At 36.6% G+C, this 25037-nt stretch overlaps 1 protein-coding gene across 19 annotated transcripts in view; it reads right to left on the bottom strand.

Moving 5' to 3' along the window:
* LOC102122889 (uncharacterized) overlaps nucleotides 1-22375 on the bottom strand; it is a 100763-nt gene extending 78388 nt beyond the window's left edge. For 10 of the 19 annotated variants that reach the window (XR_012419769.1, XR_012419772.1, XR_012419770.1 and 7 more), the window contains exons 1-2: nucleotides 21868-22080; nucleotides 19414-19473 (exon numbers count right to left, since the gene is read on the bottom strand). The gene's annotated coding sequence lies outside the window, so the exon portion shown is untranslated. Of the gene's footprint in view, nucleotides 1-2579; nucleotides 2638-19413; nucleotides 19474-21867 lie in introns of all 19 variants that reach the window. The other 9 variants (XR_012419768.1, XR_012419766.1, XR_012419767.1 and 6 more) reach the window with 2 other exon arrangements.
* Nucleotides 22376-25037: the final 2662 nt, after the last annotated feature.

The following is a 25037-nucleotide window of genomic DNA, read 5'->3' as shown; positions in this document are numbered from 1 at the left end:
TATCATGGTCTGGCTTGTAGAATAAATAAAGCAGCCTCTACAAAAGGATGCATTCTGTGTACCTCTCTCCAAGTTGATGGAATGCAATGTATTATGGGAAACATTATCCCTTTGCACAGATAATCAGGATTACAAGTTTTCTGGATCTCTGGCTTGTTGGCTGATATTACCTGCTTGGACAAGCTCTAAAAAGAAACACTGCCAGGTGGGCCTACATGTGGAGAGGCCCAAGGCTTGCTGAAACACTCTGACGTAAATGCTACGAGGGTAGTTTCCAACATGGCTGCGCCTTGATGGAAAAAGTTCTTGACTTGGACAGATGGACCTGTGTCTCCTCTTTGCCACTTATTAGCTATGTAGCTTTGAGCAAACCACTTATGCTTCCTGAGGCTTATTTTATAAAATACTGGTAATAATGCCTTTGGGGGCTCATATAATAATTAATTAATGTATGTGACAATGTTGGCTCATAAGAAATTATCAGGCAGATGCTTGGCATTATTTTTCTTAAGTAATTACCTAAAGCTAACAAGCAAGTCAGTCAAGATCATGTATATCAAACAGAAATCTAGAGGAAATGTGTATATAACATAACCACACTTGCTCAACACTAGGAATAGGAATTTCTTCTAATGAAATATTACTGTGAGTAAAATTTAATCTTATGTATCTATCATATGTATAGGTAACCAATTTTCAGTGAGTGGAAATGCAGTAAAATACTCAAAAACTGCATACAGAGTAGACATAAATTAACACTTTTTAATAATTCAGGAGGCATTTCATTGTCTTATTGTACCTAAGGGTCATAATTATGATTATCAGTGGCTAATTTACCAGATAAATGGATGGAATGCAAATGACTCTATGGTATAACTGAGAATAAATCTTTGGAATGAATCCATGCTATCCATTTTTAATATTCACAGGTCTCTATTTCAAAAATGCAGCATGACTTCAATCATTCTAAGTTATCTGATCTGAGCTTTTTGATGATTTGTATTCTCCTAAGGGGATGTTAACCTCAGCACAAATGTCCACATTCTAACATATCACCAAGCATTTTGCCCAAACATAACGCCTTGTGGGTAGTGTTCAAGGCTGGAAGCCTTCTACATGCCTGACCCTGATCCACCAGGTGTGGAAAGAACAGCAAGAAGTAACTGCTGAAAGGGGAAATAGAGAGGAAATAATAAGCTCTGTGCTGACTAATTGATGAGACTGTCAAAAAGATGAAAGGAATTAAAAGCTAAGGAAGACTCTGTAAATTATATGGCACTAGAAAAGTCTAAGGTATTATTATAATTATTGCTATTAATAGTCTTACTCAGTTTACAATGGAAGAGTTATATATAGCTTGAAAGGGAAGAGCTCTTTTCCAAATGATGATACATTTATTCCTTCATCATCCAATTCTTGCTCTCTCAGCTTATGTCTCAGCCAATGTGAGTGACATGTATAGTCTATCCTTGTTTTCTTCTGTTTTTATCATAGTTTGACACAGTTGAAATAGATGGGAAGATCTTGCAGAGAAAAAGGCTGCAAGCAAATTCTGAAATTTCAAAAATAACTGTCTCTGAATAGTAAAAAGGTTTCGGCACATAGGAAGCTAAAGATGCTCTTGTTAATATGGCTAAAAGCATGTAGCAATTATTGCAGAATGGTAGAATATTCTAAAAGCTCAGCATCTGCACACTATATCTGTTAGGATGTCATTGTCACAAAAGGCAGATACATGTCAGAATGATCTCCGGTTCTGAGCTTGGCCATCGGAACTGTCTACTTGAAATAAATAAATCTGCATATGTGAGTGAGCGTGCATGTGCAGGCATAGCTCTTATGGTTGTATTGCTATAGACACACCCATTCACACAAAAATATATCACTGTAAGAACTGAGGACATATTTGGCAGAGGGCTATAAAACTCCATCGACAATCATTCATAAATCACTTAAAAGTAGAACTAGGTTAATAAAGGTAGATATTCATTTCCCCACCACAAGAAGAGCTATTTCCATCTCCTTAATTAACTAATACAAGTATCTTTAGCGTATAAGCAAAGCACAATCCATAGTGCTTAAAGAAGAAAGAAAGGAATGTATAAAATGGTTATATAAAGGGCAGTACAGTAATAAAGAGAATGAAGGAGGTTTACATTGGCTAGCATGGAATGATACATTATATATATTAGGTCAAAAAGCAACTTGTAGAACGTTAAGTATAATATCGTTCCACTTGGGCTTTACATACACACAAAGACAAGTGTACTTAAAGAAAAAAGTGTAAAATGACAAAAATCAATTAATAGTTCTTCTGGGAAAAGAAGTAGAATTGGGGAGGGTGGAGGTACAGTTCCTTTTCACTATTTAAATTTCAATATAGCTATTATTTTTACAATTATTTTTTAAAGAAACGAAGGAGATATACGTCATAGCACCTCCACATAGAGAACATTGAGTGTAATTACAAGCTTTTTTAAATCATCGAGTCTACCAATTTCTGTTGGTCACATTGTTCTGCAAAATAAACATTTTTTAATTGAAGGACATAGCATCTTTTCTGGCTTACGGCCACTTACCCTTCACAAGTACTTCCAAAGCTTCATCCAGGACATTATGCTCATGTTAACCTCAAATCTAAGGAATAGAAAATACTAGTAAATCCATCTTGCTCTCAGCCCATATTCACCACAAAAAGAATGTTCCTTCTTGTTTTTAACTGAACAGATTTAAAGCACTAGAAATAAAAATTGTACCCTACTTTTTAAAAACCTATCTATACATGCTTACACAAAAACCTCCATGAGTAGCTGTTTCGGAACACGGGCTTAGGTGAAAGCACATCCCACTTTCACCATCATCAACCGCGTGGTTCTTTAGCCCTTTATCTGTGCAACTAATATGGGAAGCTTTGAAATAACAGAGCACAAAGGGCCAAGAAACTAAAAATTCAAGTCTCATATTTTGTCTACAATATTATCAAACTGACAATAACATACAGTGCCCTAGTCATTCATTCATTCATTTGAAAATATGACTGTCCCATGAGCCATGCACCTGGTCATAGTGAGAGTATAAGACAAATTCTCATCTATTTGCTCCCCTCAAGAAACTTACAGTTGTGTAAGCAGGAACTTCAAAAATAGAAAAAATCTTGGGTGGTGCTTGGCATGAGGGGCCTCTGGGTTCCTCTGCACTAACCACCCCCATAAACAAATAAATAAAAATGTGGGAAAAAATCTTAAAGAGTATCAATTTTTTCTAATCTTTGAGAAATTCCTGTATTTGTCTTTGATATAACCTACAATTTTACTTGTGATGGAAGTAAAGCATAAACATTTATTTCCATGATGTCAAAAATCAAAACAAAAAAAAGTTACTAATGGAAGTAATGAGGAGTAATGGGAACCTACATGGAGGGCTGGCAAACCATGACCAGTGGCCTAACCCAGGCTGCTGCCTGTTTGTATCAATAAAGTTTATTGGAACACAGTCACACTCTTCTCTTTAGGTATTGTCTCTGACTGCTTTTGAGCTACCACAGAAGAGATGAGTATTCATAATAGACCTCATATTCTCCACAAAAACTAAAATACTCACTAAACTAGCTAAGTAAAAGTTTGCCAATCCCCAAGATGTTAATAAAAACTGGACAATGTACTTAAAACCTGGAATGTACTTTTTGTCTATTTTCCATTTTGTTGTGTGCTTTTGGGAAACTTTGGTTTCCAAAGGGATTCCTTAAGGCATGTATGTTTGTTCCTTCTCTGATATTAGGAGGAACAAAAAGAGACAGTGAATAAACAGTGTTGTAAAACATAGGTTGAGGGAATTTAAATTAAAAATAGAATGACTTTACAATGTTTGTAAATCTGAACTTTGCCACTACATTCATGTTCGTGTTGGCCAAGGGCTGAAATTTTGAGATGGATGTGGAAAGAACAGCCTGAATCAAATGAGTAAGATCACAATGGGGCTTATTTAGTCAGTCTTGGAAATATTTATAATATCATGAGTACTGCCCAAATTTCTGAATGTCCCAACTTTATTCTAAAAAGAATCTGGCCAAAACATTTTTTAAAAATGTTTCAGCTAAATTTTCATAACACACTTGCACGGATGGAACAATGAAGACTACTGCCAAAGACGCTCCAATTTAATTCTGCCTGGCACATCAGCCAGGCTTGTTTGGCATTTCATTAACAAAAAATAAACCTCACTCTTCTTCCTGAGAAAATAGCATGTGTAGTATTTTTGGGGACAGCAAAGCTCAGCATGCTATTTCTCGATATGAAAAAAATATATCTGAAATGTGGATAAATAAAGCTTTTAAAAGACTTTCTTTGGCATGGTAACTGGCCACCCTGGGAAATCCGTGTTCTTAGTATGTGACTGAATAAAGCTAACATAAAATAGACCTTTAAATGTTTAAAAAATCACAGAGAAAGAAGGTAATAAAATAGTAAGAGGATTGTTCTGGAAACAGAAAACAGATTCTTGTGATACTTTGACACTATGATGCTCCAGGCAAGCCAATAACTTCATCTTCTTTAATTTTAGCCTCTTTTTGGAGTAAAATATACATAAAGTATGGATGTCATAAAAAAAGATAAAAGATACTTGTATCTGTGACTCATTTGCTCTTCCTCAGAAGAAACGAAAGAAAAAAATTAAAAGTTAAAAAAATATATAAATGCATCCTTACATGAACAGCTTCACGACTCAATTATCAGCAGTGGAACAGACAAAGATCATTCCAGTTCTGCGCCAAATTCTTATTCAAGGAAGTCTGAATTTAGTTGAAGAAAATAAGTTGCTAACAGCTATCAATGGACTGAATAGCTCAGGTTAACACAAACTGGATACTGATATAATCAATATAATGACTGGATTATGTACGGGGTATTGATGAGGCTAAGGTTAGCTGGATGGGAGTGGGGACAGGACACATAAGGGAAAGGTTCTTGGAGGAGGTGATACACTTGTGTTGACTGAAGAAAAAGTAGGAGTGGGCCAGGAAAGAAGAGTGAGAAGAGACTTAGAGGCAAAGTAGACAGTATGTGCAAAGAAATAATATGGTTCATGTGTAGAATTCCAAGCTGTTGCATGTAGCTGGAAAGCAAAGTGCAAGACAGGAAATTGTTAGAGATAAGACTAGAAAGAGGGAGGAAGGAGCAGATTTAAGGCTAGAATTTAGCTTAGGAATATTTTGTACTTTATCTGGCAGAGTAGGGAAACACCAGAGGGTTTTAAGCTTGCACACAGCAGGTCTGCTTTGGGTTGTATGTTAGGTGGATTGCATGGTGACAAGGCTAATGGAAGAAAGGTCATTTGTATGGTGCAGATGTCCAAGCAAGAGATGAAACATCAGAAGTAGCAGTAGTTCTCAACTACAACAGTGGTAGTGATTGTGAGCCTTGCAGATGGATTCACAAAATATTTAGCATGAAAAATTAGCAGTTCCCTAATCCCAGCACTTTGGGAGGCTGAGCGGGGCAGACCACGAGGTCAGGAGATCGAAACCATCCTGGCTAACATGGTGAAACCCCGTCTCTATTAAAAACAGAAAAAATTAGCAGGCGTGGTGGTGGGCGCCTGTAGTTCCAGCTACTCAGGAGGCTGAGGCAGGAGAATGGCGTGAACCCGGGAGGCAGAGTTTGCAGTGAGCCGAGATCACGCCACTGCACTCCAACCTGGGTGACAGAGCAAGACTCTGTCTCAAAAAAAAAAAAAAAAAAAAAGAAAAGAAAAGAAAGAAAAATTAGCAGTTCCTGGTACCGGGTTTGATATGGAAAACAAAAGTGGGCAAAAAAGAGCCAAAAGTGAGTCTTAAGTTTCTAGTTTGGATGAATGAGTGGACAGTGATGCCACAAAATGAGACAGAGAGCATAGAATGGGGAACCAGGTTAAGGAGGATGATGATGAGGTTAGTTTGCACATGTTAGGTTGGAGGGTGCGTGTTGGATATGGCAAACGGTTGGATATTTGAGTCTGAACTGCAGACAAAAGACTGGGCTACAAATAAAATGTCTGAGTAACTGCAAACCATGGTGGTGGATGAGAGTACTGAGGGAAAGTGTACAGGGCAAGAGCAACAGGCTGAGGATGAACCCAGGGGAAGAGGAAGAAGAGAAGTCCAGGAAAGAGGCGAAAAGGCATAATTAGAGGACCACCCAGAGGGTATGGTACGGTGGAAGCCAGGGGAATGGACAACTTTCAGAGGGAGGGAGGTATCAATGGGGTCAAATGCACAGAGAGATCTAGGAAAGAATTATAAAGCCCATTGGATTTAGCAATTCAGGAATTACTGGTTCATCAGTAGTGAGGCAGGAGCAGAAGCCAGATGCTGGAAATTGTAAAACAAAGAAAAGGCTGGACACTGTGGCTCATGCCTATAATCTCAGCACTTTGGGAGGCCAAGGCAGGAGGATCATTCGAGGCCAGTAGTTGTAGAATAGCCTGGGCAACATACAGAGAGCCTCATCTCTACAAAAAATAAAAATAAAAGAATTAGGCAGGTACAGTGGTACGCGTGCCTGTAGTCCTAGCTATTTGGGAGGCTGAGGTGGGAAGACTGCTTGAGCCCAAGAGTTTGAGGCTGCAGTGGGCTATGACTGTGCCACTGCACTCCAGGCTAGGCAACAGAGTGAGACCTTTTCTCAGGAAAAAAAAAAAAAAAAAAAAAGGAGAAGGGACAGTACATCATAGTTACAGGAGGTTCATCTGGGTATAAATAGCTTTGAGACTTTCCTGGCTCTGTCACTACCTAGCTGTGTGACCTTAAACAACTCCTTTTTCCGAGTTCAGCCTTCCTTACGACAATAAAATGAGATGCTTCCACTTCATGGTTTCTTCTACCAGAATTTCCAGTTAAGAGAAGACTACAGATAATTTAGTTGTACTTTCTACAATGTAGGAAATTAAATCAAAATACAATTTATAGATACTGAAGCAAATATTGAGTAGTTCTCAGGTCATAAAATTATGGTGTACATCTTAGCAAAGAAATATCTACTGATAATAATTAGGAACACTAGCTATACAAAGAGCCTGTTCGTTTTCAAATGAAAAGCTCATTTGAATTACACAATATTTTCCTTCCCTTTCAAAGTCCAATACCAAGTGTTTGATGACAAATCAAAGCAGAATTGTTCCAGCCTTAGTACATATGCCACTGTCTCCAAAAGCAAAGTCAGAAAGACAATTTCTGGAGACAAATAATTCATTTCTGTTTCTGCTCTATTCACTAGAAGGATATAACCACAGCTGAGATTCAATCTGACAGTCAGTCATACCAAGTCTATGGATTTCTTTACCACACAGATTGCAATTTCTCCTTGCAGTGTCTCCCTAGACAATGCTGAATAAAATGACCTCAAAGAACTGTCAGAGGGGAACTATACAATTAAAAAGTGCTTTTAGCTTTATATAAATTTAAGCAACACATACTTGTGATCCTGAAGATAAAATGGAATAAATCACAGTGCAAAGAAATAACCTTATCCTTCCTCTTCTTCATTCCAGAGACAGAAGAAAAACCATGCAATAAGTATGTTTGGTCCCTTAAAGGTTTGCTGGGATCCTACATATTCTTACTCAGTCCTGCTCTATGAGTAGCTTTTCTATCAGAGAAGCAAAACCTATAACCAGTTGTTTTTAATTTTTTTCTATCCTTTAATGTTTCTGAATCCTCCTCTCCTATAGTGTTAAATTGTGCTGATGTTGTTATTTTGTTTTATATAATCTTTTACAACTATTAAATTTATCCTCCTTTTTGGTTTTCACGTTGTAGCTATGGTCTCAGTCCTGGATCTGTTGCACTCTCACCTGGATTATTGTGGCCTTTCCTATCTGGTCTTTTGATTTCTGAAAATTAAGATTCTTCATCTGCCTTTCCAAGGCTTCAAGACTTCATAAAAAAGACTATCAACAATACTCAGCAGGACTGCTAGGGTTGCTTCCACTGCTTATCCATGGACCTCACCACATCTACTTCCTCCTTAGGTTTCCACATTGATACTTGATATTGTTGGCTTCCCTAACTTCGAAGCGCATGTGGGCACCTGACTCCGCCCGATCCACTATGTCTCTTAACCCTCCTTAGTCTGCCATGTTATTCTCAGTCAAGTCACCTCCATACCCTCATCATCTAACCATTCCTATTTTATTTCTAAACCTTCCCCTGAAGTGTGTCCTGAGTCTTTAAATCACTTAATCTTCCACCTTCCTTTCCTCAGTAATGCCTGGCTCTAGAATTCCATAAGAAGCCCATCTTTGCTGGCAACTTCTGGAAAGCAAATATCCCTTAGTTGCAATTTCTGAAGTACACACCATTCTTTCCTCCATTCCTTTTTTAATACCCCAAATTACCCTATGATTTGAATATTTTATGTCGTTATGACTTTAGTAGTATTTTCTAATTCCAAATGTATTATATCTATATCTCTTTTTTTTAGATCTTCAACCCCTCAAGTGCAGGTATTGTATAACTATAAATCAGCCTTTTGGAGTACTGTCCAGATACCATTTTGAAAATGCAGAAATTTTAATGGTGATAATAAAATAGAAAGTATTACGCAAATTTGCCTATTCTTCCATGAGGACATGAATGAACAAATCATTTTGGAAACCACATAGCTTGGCTCTATCAGTTCCCCAGTGGGCCTTGATAGCACTAAGCCTATTTCTTACCTTGCTCTCTGTCCTGTGGAGCTAATCCAACCATAGACTTGCCTTTGAAGTCCACTGGAACATCATGCATGGGTGAGCTCCAGAGAGCACACAAAAGCAAGAAAAGAAAACTGACATGTTATTCTTAACCAGAGGGACTGTGCTATTTCCGAGTTTCTATACACACTTGGACATCCCACAGACTTCAAGAGCCTGCAGATGAAGCAGGAGAAGAAGTTGAAGTTATCAGTGTCCTGCAAATGGGCAGCAGATGAAGCCACAGTGGAATGAAAGTTTTAAATTCCAAGTAAATCATTCTTTTTTTTATTCTTTATCCAGAGTCATACAATCACAAATATAAAATTCTTTTAGGCTATAAAATGACTCCCTGAGAATGTCAAGTTCTTCTGCAAATGGCATCCACTCTTCATCTAAGGTATAAAAATTGCCTTGTAGACTAGCATTCAATTCCATGCAACAGACATTTATCCAGAATCTTTACTGAAAAGGAGTTGTGCTCATCAAGATGAGAGCACCATCAACATCTTCAAAAAGAAAAGCATAAAGCAGCTCTCATAGCATATAGTCCTCCACAGCCACTTAAAAGCACACTCTCAAACAGCATCAGTATGTGATGCAGCAACATGGGTGAAATAGAAATTACAGCTTTAACACTGCAGTATTAATACTTTAGTATATCTCTAATATATACCCAAGGGCTTAAACTAAATCACATGGGGGAAACTATATTTATTAAGTATATATTTTTGGACCCTGCGCGTCCTTTTCTAAAAACAAATTCTACTGAAATAAGAGAATCAACAAGAGGACCCACTACTTAACAACTATGTATGTTCTTGGGTGTTTTTTTAACCTCTCTAAACCTCTGTATAGTAACTTGTAAAGTGTGAAGGATCATAATGCTTGCCTTTAGTCCATGTGAAAATGATGCCTGACATGTGGGAAATGGTTAAAAAAATTACTAAGGTGGGTATTATAATCCTTATTTTACAGAGGAAGAAACTGTGTTTCAAAGATACTAAGCAATTGGTCCAAGGTCGTAGTAGTTCTGGAATTTTAATCTAATTTGGTTTGACTCCAAAGGCTGTACTCTTCCACAAAGGTTGCTGCTTCTCGTATGGTCCCAAAGTGAAAAAGAAAAGACGACATCAGCTGAGATCTTCCAAATACCATCAGACATAGATGCCTATATTCCAATTACCTTCTCTTGAAAGTGTAAGCTCAGATATTAGAATATTCGACCTTCAAAAGCCTTCCAAGGCCCTCAAATCACAGGGTACAAACTCCAAGGTAAAAACGGCTGAAACCACGACTGATCAATATAGCCTAGAAAAATTAACATGCACCTGAGAAGTAGAAACTCACTGATTACTGACAAGATATGAATTCACCAGAGGTGCAAGAAAATAACTTTGTGCTGCTGGACATTGACTGTGATGCAGCGCTGCAATTCAGATTTCAAGTTTAAATATTTCAAGATGAAAGCTAAGGAGATGTATTTGTTTTCAGAAGCAACATTACTCAAAATACGTTGGCTACATTATTGGAGAAAAGACAGAAGGCAATGAGCAATTTATGCCAAAGTTACATTATTATGAATGAGTACACTGGAGATGAACCAAAGAGGTGTACCATCTCCTAACAGTAAGTATGCCTACTCTCAAGCATATTTACTTTAGAAGGACGACACTAAAATTAAATTGGAAGAAGACATTGGACATTATGATCATTATGATCCAGCAAGTGAAAGTGAAACTGGGAATAGCTGAATCTGCAATTCAATAAAAACAATTTTTTCCACATATTTTCTTTCAACTCTTCTGATTTCTAAATTTAACCATATACCATATTTTCTCAATATTATAATCCTTTGGCCTTCTCAAGGTTTTTTGTTTTGTTTTGTTTTGTTTTGTTTTTTGGCTTCTTTTTTCTTCAAATTGTGTGAGTCTTAATGTGTATTTTTAAAGGTGGGTCAGATATACTCTCTCTAAATACCTAATCTTCAAGCTCTAAATCACCCAGAGGAAAATGAGGGTGGTGGAAAGGAGAAGAAATTCCACCGAAGAATTTCTCGACCACATCTTTTACATTGCATGGAGTTCAAAGGTGTCTCCTGCAAATGGCTATCAAAATGAAATACAGCTCAGAGCAGACAGCAGTGAGAGGAGTTCCTTATTTGGGAGCACCAAAGGCATTCACAAGTCACAGGGAGAAGGTGTGTAGCACCTCTGCTGTCATTATCTGTTTAGACAAGTGGATGGCGAAACTTGCTTCCCAAAGACACTGAGAATTGAGAGTGGCTGCATCCAGGAGTGGGTCTCATTAAGCAGCCTTCTTTCTGATTTTCTCCATGATGTGTCTAGTATAAGTCCCTTCACATAATAGGATCTCCAGGAAAATTGGTCCTTTGCTACATCCTCTCCCTGCCCCCAATAAAAGGGCATCTGTCTTCCACAGCTCACAGAATACCATACACTGTCAATAAGAAATATCTGCTAGGAATGTGTACTTTTTAAGCCAATTCTTCCCTTCCCTGCACAGAGAAGCCAGAAATAGTCAAGGCTCTTTTCTCTACATCTACAAAACAGAAACTCCACTAGAGAAAAGAAGAGAATAATTAAGTCATTATTAGGCCTTTGCTTTTCAACACACAGGTAACTAAGGGCAAAAATGTCAAGGTTTTTAAAGTGAAGTTTTCCAATTCTTTTTGGCCTGCTAATCTTTGGCTTTCCTGGAAAATGGTAATGAACATGCATACAAAGTTGTTTTTCCTTAAAATCGTAAACTTTCATATTTGAGATAGAAAGCGAGAATTGAACCAATACCAAAGCTCTTTGCTTAATGTTATATTTTGTTTGAGATAGTGTTTTTATCTATGTGGGTAAATGGTATAATATATCTGCCAGAGAATGAAGCTATGGGCAGGGCTTTACACATCCTGAGATGTGAAAGACAGCTTTGAAAAGTTTTCCATCACATAGAATGTGTTAGCCTATCTTCTCAAGATAGTGAGGAAGTTGACAAATTTCAGAAGATAGGCATAAGCAATGATGTAAACTATTTTTAAAATATTTCAATTTACATTCATGTCCAAACTTTGGAAGACTATTGCAAAGTTAAATAAGGGCACCAATAAATCCACTAAGCCCCCAGTCTTCGATACACATACACGTATTTTACTATAAACCTTCAATAAAGAAAAATATTTGTAATTTTTAGACAGTTGAATTAATCACTAACAGGATGACGTAGTTACTTTTTTTAAGTTTTTATGAAATGAAAGCCTTATGTTTTTGCTGATGAAATCAATTGAAAATTCTAAAATCCATTTCCAAGGATTAGCCTTTATTCTGAATATTCTCATTATTCTCACAACAAATAATCTGAACCTATATTCTGAGCCTGAAAGTTATATTTGATGGTTAATACTGCTTTCTACCTGTGCAGAAATAGCTTTTCCCTTCACACTACTAAAGTATGATTGCTAACAGTAATTTCATTATATTATTCAATTAGTTCTTCAAGGTTTTCTTTTCTCTCCAATTCTACTACAGTTGACGAGAGAACGGTTATATTTTCTCCTTTTATAAAATCCTTCACAGTGCCATTAGCAACATTGTTCAGATGAGATAATTAGGGAAAAAAACCAATTGAATGATTGAGTGAATGAATGAAAATCTTTCCAAAGTTATAATAATAATTGTAATTATTGGGGTCAAAGAGAAACCATTTTAGTCTGAAAGATTATACACTATACCGACTTTTACCCAATTTGGAATGAAAAATTAAATTTCCAAACCATGTAGAAATTCTGAACTCTTTGAAATATTTTGTTTTGTGGGAAAGAACCAGAAATTCTTTGCCATATGTACCCATCTATCTTACTGTAGTTACCCAACCGAAAGATAAAATAATACTACGAAAGAGATAATTGACTGGAGGAGTTTAAAATGCTTATAAATATTAGAGATCCAATCAGTAAGTAACTGAGTGAATTGTCGTGGACTGGACTGCATCGCCCTGAATCAGCAGGATTCAAGTGAGGACTACTCGACTCTGGATTCGGATCTTCCTAGCACTTTAAAAACATCAGGTTTAAAATAAAATAGATCTGAGTCTTTAAGGTGATCCGCCTGGTTATACTGGCATTCTGCACTATACCATATTCTTACTTGTCAAACTGTTTCCCTGGATTGAATATAAGCACAACATCTGATGAGAGTCAATGTATGTCTCCTATTTCCATTACATAAGTATATACCTTCTAGATGACTTCCTCACCACTTGAAAGTTACACCATTCTCAATATTTTTTAAAATTAAAATTAAAAGCTGCTAACACAAAACTATTTCTGTAAATGTCACCAAATGGAATTTCTTTTAAAGATCAACAGCATCATCATACAACATGCCTAAAAATGGAATGGTATTATTCGTGCGTCACTTACAGCCTTTCACATATTAAGTCCGCAGCCAACTAACAAAACAGAGGACTCCAGGAGCTTTTTAAAAAAATCTTTTAACCAAAGTGAGCTGTGAATTTAGCATAAAAGTATCTTCTTTATGCTTGTATGTTCAAATTAACATGCAATGTCCCCAAATTTGCATAATATGAATTCAAGAGGAAGCCAAAGGATTTATCTTCACAGTGACAAAACAAGCCGTTAATACAGAGGAAGAAAATCTTCAACCAACTCAACTGATGGAGACTGTACGAGAAAACTGGCTGATTAAATATTTCCCTTTCCAACTGCATGTTGTGTGTTCTTGTGGCAAATCACAGAGGCTAAATATTGTTCTCCATTTGCTACTCTCATTGTGCACCCAGGTGGCAGCGAGATACCAACAATTACACACTGTAGCTAAGTGCCAAGGTTCATGTCGGAAATTAGTGTCAAAATGAAAGCACCATAGAAAGTTAGGGTTAAAGGGGAGCCCAGCTCATCCTCTGCATTTTACCGACGTCAACACAGCATGTGATAAGCATTTGGAGCACAGTTCGTTTCTGGAACTCTCATGGACTGTTCAGCTACTACTACTACAAGACAGACTGTGGAAATATCTCTTGTTTCTTAAAAGCAGGACAACTCAAAGCCTTATGGCCAAAGCTTTATGCTCACTTGTCTCCACTAGCAGGTAGGAATTCTCAAAAACGGGGCTGCTTCAGCAGGGTCCTCCCATATAAGTTCATTCACTGGTTTAAGAAGCAACTTTTCTAGCTTGCTTCACCCAGGAAAATTAGCACATGCTACACATATATTATGCAAAAGTAATGCCTCCTTGAAGGAAGCCCTATCTATGTTTATATCTGTGTACATTAATCTGGCTCTTACAGCCAGTAAAACAGCCTTACAGCAGAGGTCAGATGTAGTAGTTGATTTTTTTAAATATCCACATGGATTTTCCTATAAAGTAAAATTTCTATCTTAATAACTTGGTTGGAGTGTTCATAAAAATACAGACACATATCTCTCTTAAGATTTCAAGGCTACACCTTTGCATATAATCAAGCAAAAAAATATAATAAAATTAACCACAAGTACTGTTTATTGATACAGGAGATTTGCACTAGGAGTTTGAATGTTGAATTTGGCTTTTATTGAAAATAAAAACCCAACATGAGGTATTAGGTAATAAAACTTTATGATGGTTAAGGAAATGGCTCTTTTTTGAGGAGTGGTGGGTGGTCAGCAACTTTTATGGTACTGAAATATGTCCCAGGAAATAGAAAAATAATCATTTACAGTGTAAAACAGCAAAATCAACTTAGGGTTAACAGCATTGTAGGCCTGAATTGTGATGGAAAACACACAAACACAACACAATTGCACTTTTCCTTAGAAACACCAGAATGTCCATTCTATATCAAATGTATTAATATAGATAAAAGTGACAATCTATTCCAGGAGGAATCAAAAATGTATTGCATATATTAATATGTTCCTTAATGATATCTCTAACCCTAATATAAATATATAAAGACATTTAAAGGCCTTAGGATATGATTTTAGGAGTATTATTTTCTCCTTCCCTGTAAGCTTTCCTCCATTGTCATTCTCTTCCTCCTCACTCCCCTTCTCCTCTTTTCCTGGCCCAAAACATGTATGAACTGCATACCCTATGTGAGGCACTATGCTAGGCAGTGGGGGCTCTTACTTCCTAGTCTTCAGGTCCTATCTTTTTAATAGTCTTTTCTTATTTCACTGCTAGGTCCCTGAACTCTTAGCCAGTATGTCAGTTGGGCACACCTACAAACATAGACATGGTAAAAAAAAAAATGTGGAGGATCATCTCGCCTTGAATAATCTTAGTTGTTACAAGTGCCATGTGTCAAATAATCAATGCAGATAAAAGAATTTGGGGATTTTATTTCTAAGACACGCTTCCTCAGAGCCAGGGGCTTTGACACGGACATTGAAGGTTGGAAGTCTTTGAGAAGGCAGTGGCAGAATTATTTCAGGTGCAGGAATGGCCAGAGAAAATGCAAGACAAACTTTGTGGGGGCAATGAGCAAATCAGCCATACAGTGTAGAACATCCCTATTTAGAAATAGACAATGATACAGTTGGAAAGAAAGACTGAAGCCAAATAGTATAAGATCTAAAAAGGTTTGACATTTTAAAATTGTATCCTGTTGGCTCTGGGGAATCCCTGAATGCCGAAGAAAATAACATAATAAAAGTGTCAAGGTAGTTATGAGGCACCTGTATTCTCAGGGCATTGACTTAGGCAATAAAGTACAGGGTTTTAAAGCCTGTTCTAGCCACTGCTTTATTCTGAACATCTTGAACAAGCCTAGGACATTGTAGAGGCTCAATAATATGTGTTGAATATCAAGAAAAATTAATAGCACCGGAAGGACCTAGATTTTAAGTCATCTCAGCTGCTTGTTAGCTCTGTGACCTTGAAGAAGTTATTTAACTTCTCAAAACCTCAGTTTCCTCATCTACAAGCAGGAGTAATGATGCTACCATTCTCATAAAGTGATTGAGAAGATTAAATTAGAAAATGAAGGTAAAGGGCTTAGCACACTGTCTGACATATAGAAGGTAAATGTTAGCCATTGATAATTAGAATTAGAAATCCCTTAAAATAATATAGGAAGCCTTGGAAGGAAGCATAAAAACAATAAAACCAATTTAGTGTCTGCTGCAGAGTGGTACTGAATAATAAGGAACATGGGATAAATTTAGACTTTCTAAATACATACCAATAAGTTAACTTCTTGAAGCACATTCTGAGTGTTTTACTAATATCTTCTTCTAAATTGGTGTATATATATATTTTATATATATACACACACACACACACACATACACACTCTGATTTCACTTCAGATTGTATAAATCTTTCCCTTTTTACTAAATTGGTATATATGCCTAGAATATATCTTAAGCCATTTAAAGAGTAGAAAAGAGAAATATACACTCCAAAATAATATGGATTGTGATGTGTGATTCACTGATGATGTATAAATCACTAGTAAGATTCCCATAATCTACAAAAGCAGGAAAATATATAAAATACTGAACTAATGGTGACAAATCAAGATCCACAAGAATAGTGTCTGGCACATGGTAGGCACTGAATAAACATTTGATGAATGAGTAAGGGAATAAATGAATGCTTTCTAAATCCATATGGGAGGAGATTTTTAAAATAATTCATTTGACTTCCATGTTTCCAATTTCTAGCAAACTGAATTCTTCAAATATTTTCTGGAAATTCTGCATGTTTTAAGATCTCTACAGTAAACTATGTTAAAACACTTGAGATTGTGATAATTAACTACAAATCATATGTTCCTGACCACTGTGTGTTACCTTGTCTCTCTCTAAGGAAACTATTAGCCTACTAGTATACTTCAGTAACTGCATTTGAACTACGAACTCAATTGTCAGAAAAACACAGGACATTCACAGACTTATAAATCACAAGCATGCTGTGCTTAAATAATGTCAAGTAACATAAAAGGCATGAATGCATGGCTTAGAGATATTAGTAAGGATGCAAAAAGGTTTTGTACAATATACAGTATAGTATTATAGGATCATAAAGTCTAGCAACTTTAGAAGGATTAAGGGACATAACGAGCCTATATAGCCCTTCTCTTGGAAAAGAGATTATAAACACAGTTAAGCAAATACAATGCTCACATTTTAAAATCTGAATAAATTATTAGTGAGTCCTAGAGTGTGTAATTAAGCTTTCTAGGATAACTTTTTTCTTAAATCATTCTGCTAGCATTTAAGCAACAGCTATCCAACTGATAGCGAAACAAATGAAAATTTGCTGTTGGATTACAAAGATGATTACATACAAAACCTGTAGATAAAGCTTTACCACGTATCCTTGCCAACAGGTAGAACAGTAACTTGGAGTGATATTTTTACTAGCTATCTAAGAGGGCCCCTCCCTGACAGTGCATTCTGTATAATAAATTTCCTAGATGATGCTCTGTTTTGTGGAAAATAAACCAAGATAGCTGAAGAAAAGATTTTATTGAATTGCACAAATAACCGGCTACTACTAAGAAAATCCATATCCTAATATCAATCCCGTGGACATACCAAAGCCAACTCTTTTAGCACTTCATACACAATTTCTAATGAACCAAGTTTTAGCCTTTCCCCCACCTCACCCAAATTCAGGCAAATGGGTAGATAAATAGCTTCAAAGTCAATACACCTTTCTAGGTGACAGATAAGAATAATGGCACAGCACAAAGACAAAGGCAGAATTATAGTAGGCAGAAAGGAACTATAAGTAAGTATTATAATAGCTGATCTGTAATAGTGGTATTTGAAAAGGAACATAATGACAAAAAGAAAGCAAACTTGGAGAAATGTAGTAAACATATCAGGAGAGAATAATGTAATCAGATGCCAGAGCTTAATTTTACTTCTATAAAAAATTACACTAATGGTGTGTTAATTCAGCAGTATTATATTCTGACTAATTATTTACTATAATCAAGTTAAATTGTATAAAAATTTGTCTAATTAGCATTTAGAACAAAGCAGTCTGGAAGCTATTGGCTTTGTGTAACTTGCACAGAAAAATTGATGTAAGGATTTCATTTTGACTTACATGAAAATTGATCTAATATGTCATAACTTTAGCTCCCAAAAGATTTGATTCTTTAAAAGCTATGTGATTAACTTTACTTATGTGTACATCTCCTGAAAGAATTGAGGTGCAAAGATGTTCCTGGTAACATTAGCTGTAATCTTATTAAGTTTATATCTCTGCACTTACCTATTTAATAAAGATAACTATAACAACAGCATATTTACATACTTTTTAATTTCTTAATCCAATTTTAAAATTTAAAGCATATATGACATCTGGCAAACAAAGTAAAACTAAGCAAAGTAAAATCACTCAGCATTTATTCCTTCTTTCCTTTTTCTTTTCTCAGCTTTCTCTGACTTGCATGCCTCTTTGTTTTTTCTCCTTAAACTACAAACTATCGTATCAAATATTCTTCCCTTTAAGACACTCCTAATTCTCCTAAGGAAGTGTCGAATTAAAGTAGGCGCAATCTGGAAATACTCACTGTTTTATCTCAAGAGTTCAATGCAATTGCTTCATCTGAGATAAATGCATGAAGGCTTTTCTGAAATAACTTTTACATAAGGATAAAATGATTTCTATACAAGAAACAATTACCAGCCAACATTATTATCACCACAAAATTGTAAGCTAGAATGAGCAATAAAAACATTGTATTTGGAACAAGATATTAGAGAATAGCTATTAAAACATTTTACTCAATTTCTATTACACCTTAAAATGAAAGTCATCAAAATGTCATTACAGGCCTTTTCCCCAGATTCTTCAGAGAGTGAATTTAATCATTTCAGGAAATTGAGCACTATCCACCATTCACTTAAATCCTTTGAAATAACAGCAAAGCAAAACAGAATGTGAAATTTATAAGACACTTTATATTAAAATGTGTTCATATACATACATAGATACATACTGAGGAGTACTTGTCTCTGAATACCTAAAATTAATTCTTGGGAAATTAACCACTTATATAAAATATTACCTTCAAGAGGACTTGAAGTAAGAAACCCAAGTAAAGGAGCCTCAAGTTGAGCTCTATAAAATCCCAGAGTTAATAAAGCACTAACATATCAGGGGTTTTTTTTAATATCTTCAAAAATCAATTATTTGGAAATTACTTCAAGCCACAATTATTACTTGTATACCGAAGCATGGAACTTTTGCTGCTGCTCTACTAAAGAAAGCTAAACATTGGTTGAATAAGTGCGATTACAATAATATAGGCATGGTTATTGGCTCCTTTAGAAAACTGGTACTTCATAAAGAATTTTCAAGCCAGAAGAGACCTTTTGACATCACCTAACCCTGGTTCTTAATTTACTAGTTCTAGAAATAAAATCCACATAACGTAAGTATTAATTTTATTGATCTCCAAAATGATCATTTTCTCTAAAGAAATGAAAAGCTGCTTATTTTCAAGGCTGAAGGGAAACATAGGGAGCACCTGATTGCATTTTATCACCAAAGTTAGCCAATCTTCAGAAAATGACTAACAATCAAATTTTCTAAGCTCTTCTCTTTAAACCTTTAATGTTAAAAAAAGTCAAATTTTAAATAATTATATTTAGAGAGCAGTTTTCTAATGCTACTGGCAAGAAGTAGAGGAAATGTTTTGAAAATTGCACTTTTAAAAATGTTGAATGTTTACCTTTTGATTTGAGGAGGATGTCACTTCTCATGGAACCCATTTTCCTGAAGATATTCAGCGCTGGCTGATTTAGAATAAAACTATTAGCATATTACTTAATAAAAAATAAAAATAAAAAACTTTACTACAAAGCCACAATCTCACTCGGAAGGAAGCTGATGGTGCTTATAAGCAATAAATGCCTTTCCTGATACCTATTTTGTCATCACCATCTTATTAGCAGAGTGCATGTTTTCTGCAGCATCCATCAATTAGCCGTTTTTAAGGAAACGGGAAATGTATCAGGGCTCATCTGCTAAGCAAGGCTGTATACTCCATAGCCTCTTAATCACCACGGCTCCTTTCTAACAAGGTTCTAGAAGACAAGGAAGCCTAGAGACCATTAAGTAGCACACCAGCAGAATATTCCCAGGAGTCACCAATATTGGATACAACTTTCCCCCAAAGAACCAGCCTGAGACTGAAGGCGACAGAGCCGCCCGTAGCAGAGCCACAGCACATCTGCCAGCTTGTGCCTTAGTGCTTGGCAATTGCAAAGCAGAGCCCAATACCATCAGACAAACTACTCCTGACTTCTTACTCCCCCAGCAGAATCCAGGCACTTGGAGAGAGCCTGATGGTTTCACAGGCACCCCAACTAGAGAGAAGGTAAGGAAATGGAAGGCTCACCCTTTCATAGTCAATCCACCTAGAGCTGCATCATCCGAATCACAAATGAAATGCTAATGTACAAGAAAATGAATGCCAATTTCCTCCACTTTGCTCCAAGTTTCAGTGGCCCCTCCACAATAAAAGATAGCTGTTTGTGGAGGCTGCCTTGTTCCATACCATTAACTCGGAACAAAACATATTTTTAGTGGGACAGCAGTGTTTACTTGTAAGAACTGATGAATTGCTCGGCACCATTTATCACTTGCAGACAAAGACGTTCAGCCACAATTTTGGACATAAATCAAGGTACATGCTCCTCAATAAAAAAAAGACTGCTAAGTCCCCAAAACCACGGAGATTGAGGTCAGACTGGCCGTAGCAACCACGAACAGGACTTGGGCCTCCAGAAGGACCTAGCAACCGATAAATGAGTTCAGATCTCTTTTCATCTCCACTGGTGTGAAAGCCAAAATTAAAAAGATTAGATCACCCTGCACCCATTACAAAAGGCGCCACAATGAAAAAGTCATTTCCAGCCTTTGAATCACATCAAATAAATAACATTCATCCCTGCTATAATGAACAACTTTCAAAGTAAATTGAATCTCCATAGTACTGCTTTCCCTGGCTGAACAGTATTTACATAACAATATATCACAGGAAGCTCCGAATGGGTCTTATAAATGGGGACCTGGGGATAAAAAACATCTTTAGCCCCGATTACTGTATATTCAGACTGCTTTTCGGTCCCCCTCATTTAAACAATGTGTTATATCAGGAACATAAACAATGTTTTTAAATTGTGGGAAATGAAAGTTTTTGGTACATTTTCAAATGTCTGCTCTCATCCCAATAGATCCCCTTTTGTGGGGCACTGAGAACATAAAAATCACTTAACCTCCTAAATCAATGTCCTGGACTCATTTTTGTGACAAAGAATTCTCATCTATGTGTACACTTGCTTCTTTGTTCATGCCAGCAATGTTTCACCCTAAATATCTGCTGAGTTTCTTTGTATCACTTAAAATGAAAACACATTTGCAGATTTCTTTTTAGCGTGCGACTCATTCATTATTTCTTATTTCCTCGAAAGTATAAGATATTCTCCATTGCCATAACAATAATGTCTATTAAGTTTTAGTAATATGTCTACACAAAGTGTTCATCCTCTACAGTCTAATTTTGAGTCAATTTCTCCTCGTCACTAAAAAAAAAACCGACTAATTTCCAAAAACATAGAGGTTTCTATAAACTATTGTACATTTCATATATATTTCAAATGGAGTATATTCCAAATAAGACAGTTAAATCTATGTTGAAAACATACCATCATAATCTTATCTTTTTATGGCAGCTCACGTAGATATTACTATTTGAACTCCACAGGGACTCTCATTAATTTTTGAAACTCTCTGACCTCAGTACAGTTGAGTGTAAAAATAATTACAAATTAAGAATGAAAGAGCATCCCTTGAATTCTGCATGGCCATATGCTGCTCTACGTTGCACAAAACATTGCTAACTATCATCAAACAGAATTTTTTTCCAGATATAAATTTAAACAGCATGCTGAATATCACCAGACAGACACAAAAAGCAGCTCACCCTTCCACTCAGCTCCGCTCACACTTCACCTCCAACGATTCCAGTAACACAAAGCCCCGAGAACACAGGTTTGCAGGCAAGTGACAGCACAGATGATACCCTCACAAAAATATTTTCCTATCCAGAGTCGCTTTCTATCTCAATGTTGCAGACACAAAGTGCAGAAATACAAGAATCAGGGCGTAAATGTTTTCTTACCTAAAACTTGTCTGAAGGACGGTCTTGTTATTGTAGTCACCTCCGGTGCCCCCTCTCGCCATCGCGGAAATCGGCTCCACTATATGTACTGCTCTGTGCCTCAGTTACAGCTGTGACACTCATCTGCCTGCACAGAACCTATGAGGGGAAATGAGAGAAAGAGAGAGAGAGGATTTGCGCTTGTGTATATGTGTGCTTGAGTGTGTGTGTGTGTGCGCGTCCCTGTGTGTGTGTGTGTTTGAGAGAGAGAGAGAGAGAGAGAGAGAGAGAGAGAGAGAGAGAGAGAGAGAGAGACTGCTGACTTGAGACTAAGAACCTAAAACCTCCAGCCAAGTCAAGCCTGAACAAAAATGATCAAAGCTCTGTCCTTCATCAAGAGAGTAGACAGATATTTTGTTCTCCTCCACTGAAAAGTGGGACTGTCATTGGGGATTCTCACCAGGAAAGTGCAGACAGCGGCAGACCTTCTCCAGAGTGCTAGTGCTGCCCAGCAGTCCGTGCCGAATACAGGTACCTATTGTTCCAGAGACAGATATGTAGCCAGCCAGTCAGACTCTGACAGATCTCAGCAAACCAGCGAGCCTGCCTTCATTTTAACTCCTTATTTACTAGTGCTTTTTGGTCAAATGCAAGGTCTTCTCATCACCCCTGAGAAATAAATGGAGATGATACAGATAAACTCACAGCAGAAACTAATCCTGTATCTTTTACAAAGAGGGACTTTTTTGCTATTGAAACGCTGAATTTGATGCAAATATCTTATTTTTCTGGGAAGAAATGAAGCATTAGGTTACATGAGCAAGACTTAGCAAGTATAGGAAAACCTTGATATTCAAGATGAACAGTGCAGCCGATTTAAAAAGAGAGAAATAAGGGTTGCTCAAAACATTCCAAGTGTAAATATATATACTCCAACACAAACAGGGCGAATAAAGCCAAGGGGTCCTATCCTTTTGCAAAGGGGTGTGGCACATTGAAAACCTGAAAGAAAAAAAAAAAAAAAAAAAAAAAAGCCACCCCAGTAGACCTATTTCCCTAGAGGCTAGAGTCTTTGGCGTCTCTTTTTTAGATCCCACTGCTTTCTCAAGCACCCCAAAACACCTCCCACCCGCAGTACTGCTCCAGTGTCTGAATTATACCTAAGGCAGTGAAACAAAATTAGGGAAGGTCAGAGAAAAATAACTTACTCTACATTCTCCCCGATGGATTCTGAAACCCAGAAGGTACATTTGATTCTTTAAATTCCTGGACCTTAATAGATTCCAGTAGGTTTCTAACTTTTATCTTTGTGTATTAATTGATTGATTTTCTTTTAAGGAGTTAAAGAAGACAAAATACCTTGCATTTGATTGTTTAGCAATACTAGAACACAAGGAATAGAAAAACGAAAAGTAGCTTGTCATTTAGTTAAAATAAGAGATGGAACTCTCCTTCCCCAGAAGACTTTATATACAAGCTCTTTGAATTCTTTTTGAATAAACATCAATTCTCATTAATTGCTACCATTCACCCAAGAAACATATTCTGATATAGTAGGTGTGCTGCATAGTGTAGAAAATGGTTATGAAACTCCTTTGTAAAATCCACACTCAGGCATCACTTAACAAAGCCAGAGGGTAAATCCTCAGTGCAATAGGGGGAGGTTTAGCCATGCATGGCTGTTAATGGTAATGAGACGTGTAGAACATATCTGCGCACTGCCAAACAGCTTCTTCTAAATATCTAGTGTTTGTATTCTTTATTTTTTAGAAAGAAATTAATAAGAGATTGCATGATGTTTCAAAACTCCGCACGCACAAAAATAACAACCTAGAAAATACAGTTACCTCCTTTCACATTGTCTCTTGTCCTAATCCCAGCATTTTAAAAACATTTTAGGTCATGCTAATTTAGCTAGGACTGAGCAATTAATATAGCCTTTAGAAATGCTTTCAGAAGTCAAAATTGCTTAACTTGGTGACTTCTGAAAAAGCTGCCTTGTGGTTTCTACTCAGGGAGAGCTTCTATTATGTTCAGAAGGGAAAGGACGTCAAAAGACTGCCTGAATGACGAGAAAAGTATACGGGGTTTCTGACTAAACTCATCATAACCTATAAGCCAAGAACAAAACAAGAGAATCTTGTAGCCTGCTTCTTCTAAGTGGCGTGAACTGATGATTTTCAAGCCCATTTTAAAGAACATGTATATCTTTGTAAGGTCAAAGGACAACCTTGTTTCACATTACTATCTTAAGAGCAAAATAGCAGAAGCCCATTCAGTGAAAGAAAGTAGGATAGATTATGGGTAGGTACACATATAGAACAGAGCTGAATCACAGTGGAGGTGACAGCTTCCATGCAAGGCCCCCATGACTGACTAACGTTGCAGTTTGAAAGAGGCATCTAAGCGCTCACTCCTAAGCATGTGATAAGACTTAGGTGTAAGTACATTTAATTAGAGCATTACCCAGGACCTATCCAGATGTTATTACCTTTTATGTTTTTTTTTTTTCTTTTGATCTCTTTATCACACTTCTGTTGTCTTCAGAAAGCCAAGCTTGGTAAGCCAAACAAATTTTAAATATTCAGCTCTTAACATGTTTGAATACAGACAGTTCTCACAGTCAGCGTCCATTATTTTCTAGAGGTGTATACAGAGGATTATCACCATTAATGAGAATCATGGGCACATGTAAATAAAACACAGAGACACCATAAAGAGTGTAGATATGTGTGTGTGTATAAAGAAGTATCATACTTGTGCAAAATACATGTTATATGCTTCATGAATATGCAAAAGCATCATTTCTTTCTCAATAAAATTTTTTGTGAAGTCCCTACTAAAATACCTGTCCCTAGAACACCCCTGAGGTCCATTATATAGCTCTGAGTTTATAATTCACACTTCAGTCCCTAATTTGCCAAATAATTCATGTCAAGCAAGACTCCAACATGAAATGTCAACTGTTTCTTGAAAGAAAACAAACCATAACTATTGCATGTTCTAGGATTTTAAGAAATAAACATTTGAGGATTAGAGGCACCACTCACTAATAGTAGTTAGGGACAGGCTAATGCTCCTGAGAGTCCATTGGGTATCTATCCCTTTTCATCCACATCACTTGATTTGAGAGACTTGAAATTAGGTTTCCCAGAGAAAAAAATGTGAAAGGAAAACAGAATCTCTTCTTT

This window comes from Macaca fascicularis, chromosome 11, assembly GCF_037993035.2.
Source record: "Macaca fascicularis isolate 582-1 chromosome 11, T2T-MFA8v1.1".
NCBI lineage: Eukaryota > Metazoa > Chordata > Mammalia > Primates > Cercopithecidae > Macaca > Macaca fascicularis.
Note: the sequence above shows the minus strand (reverse complement) of the source record. Positions and strands in the feature narration are given on the sequence as shown.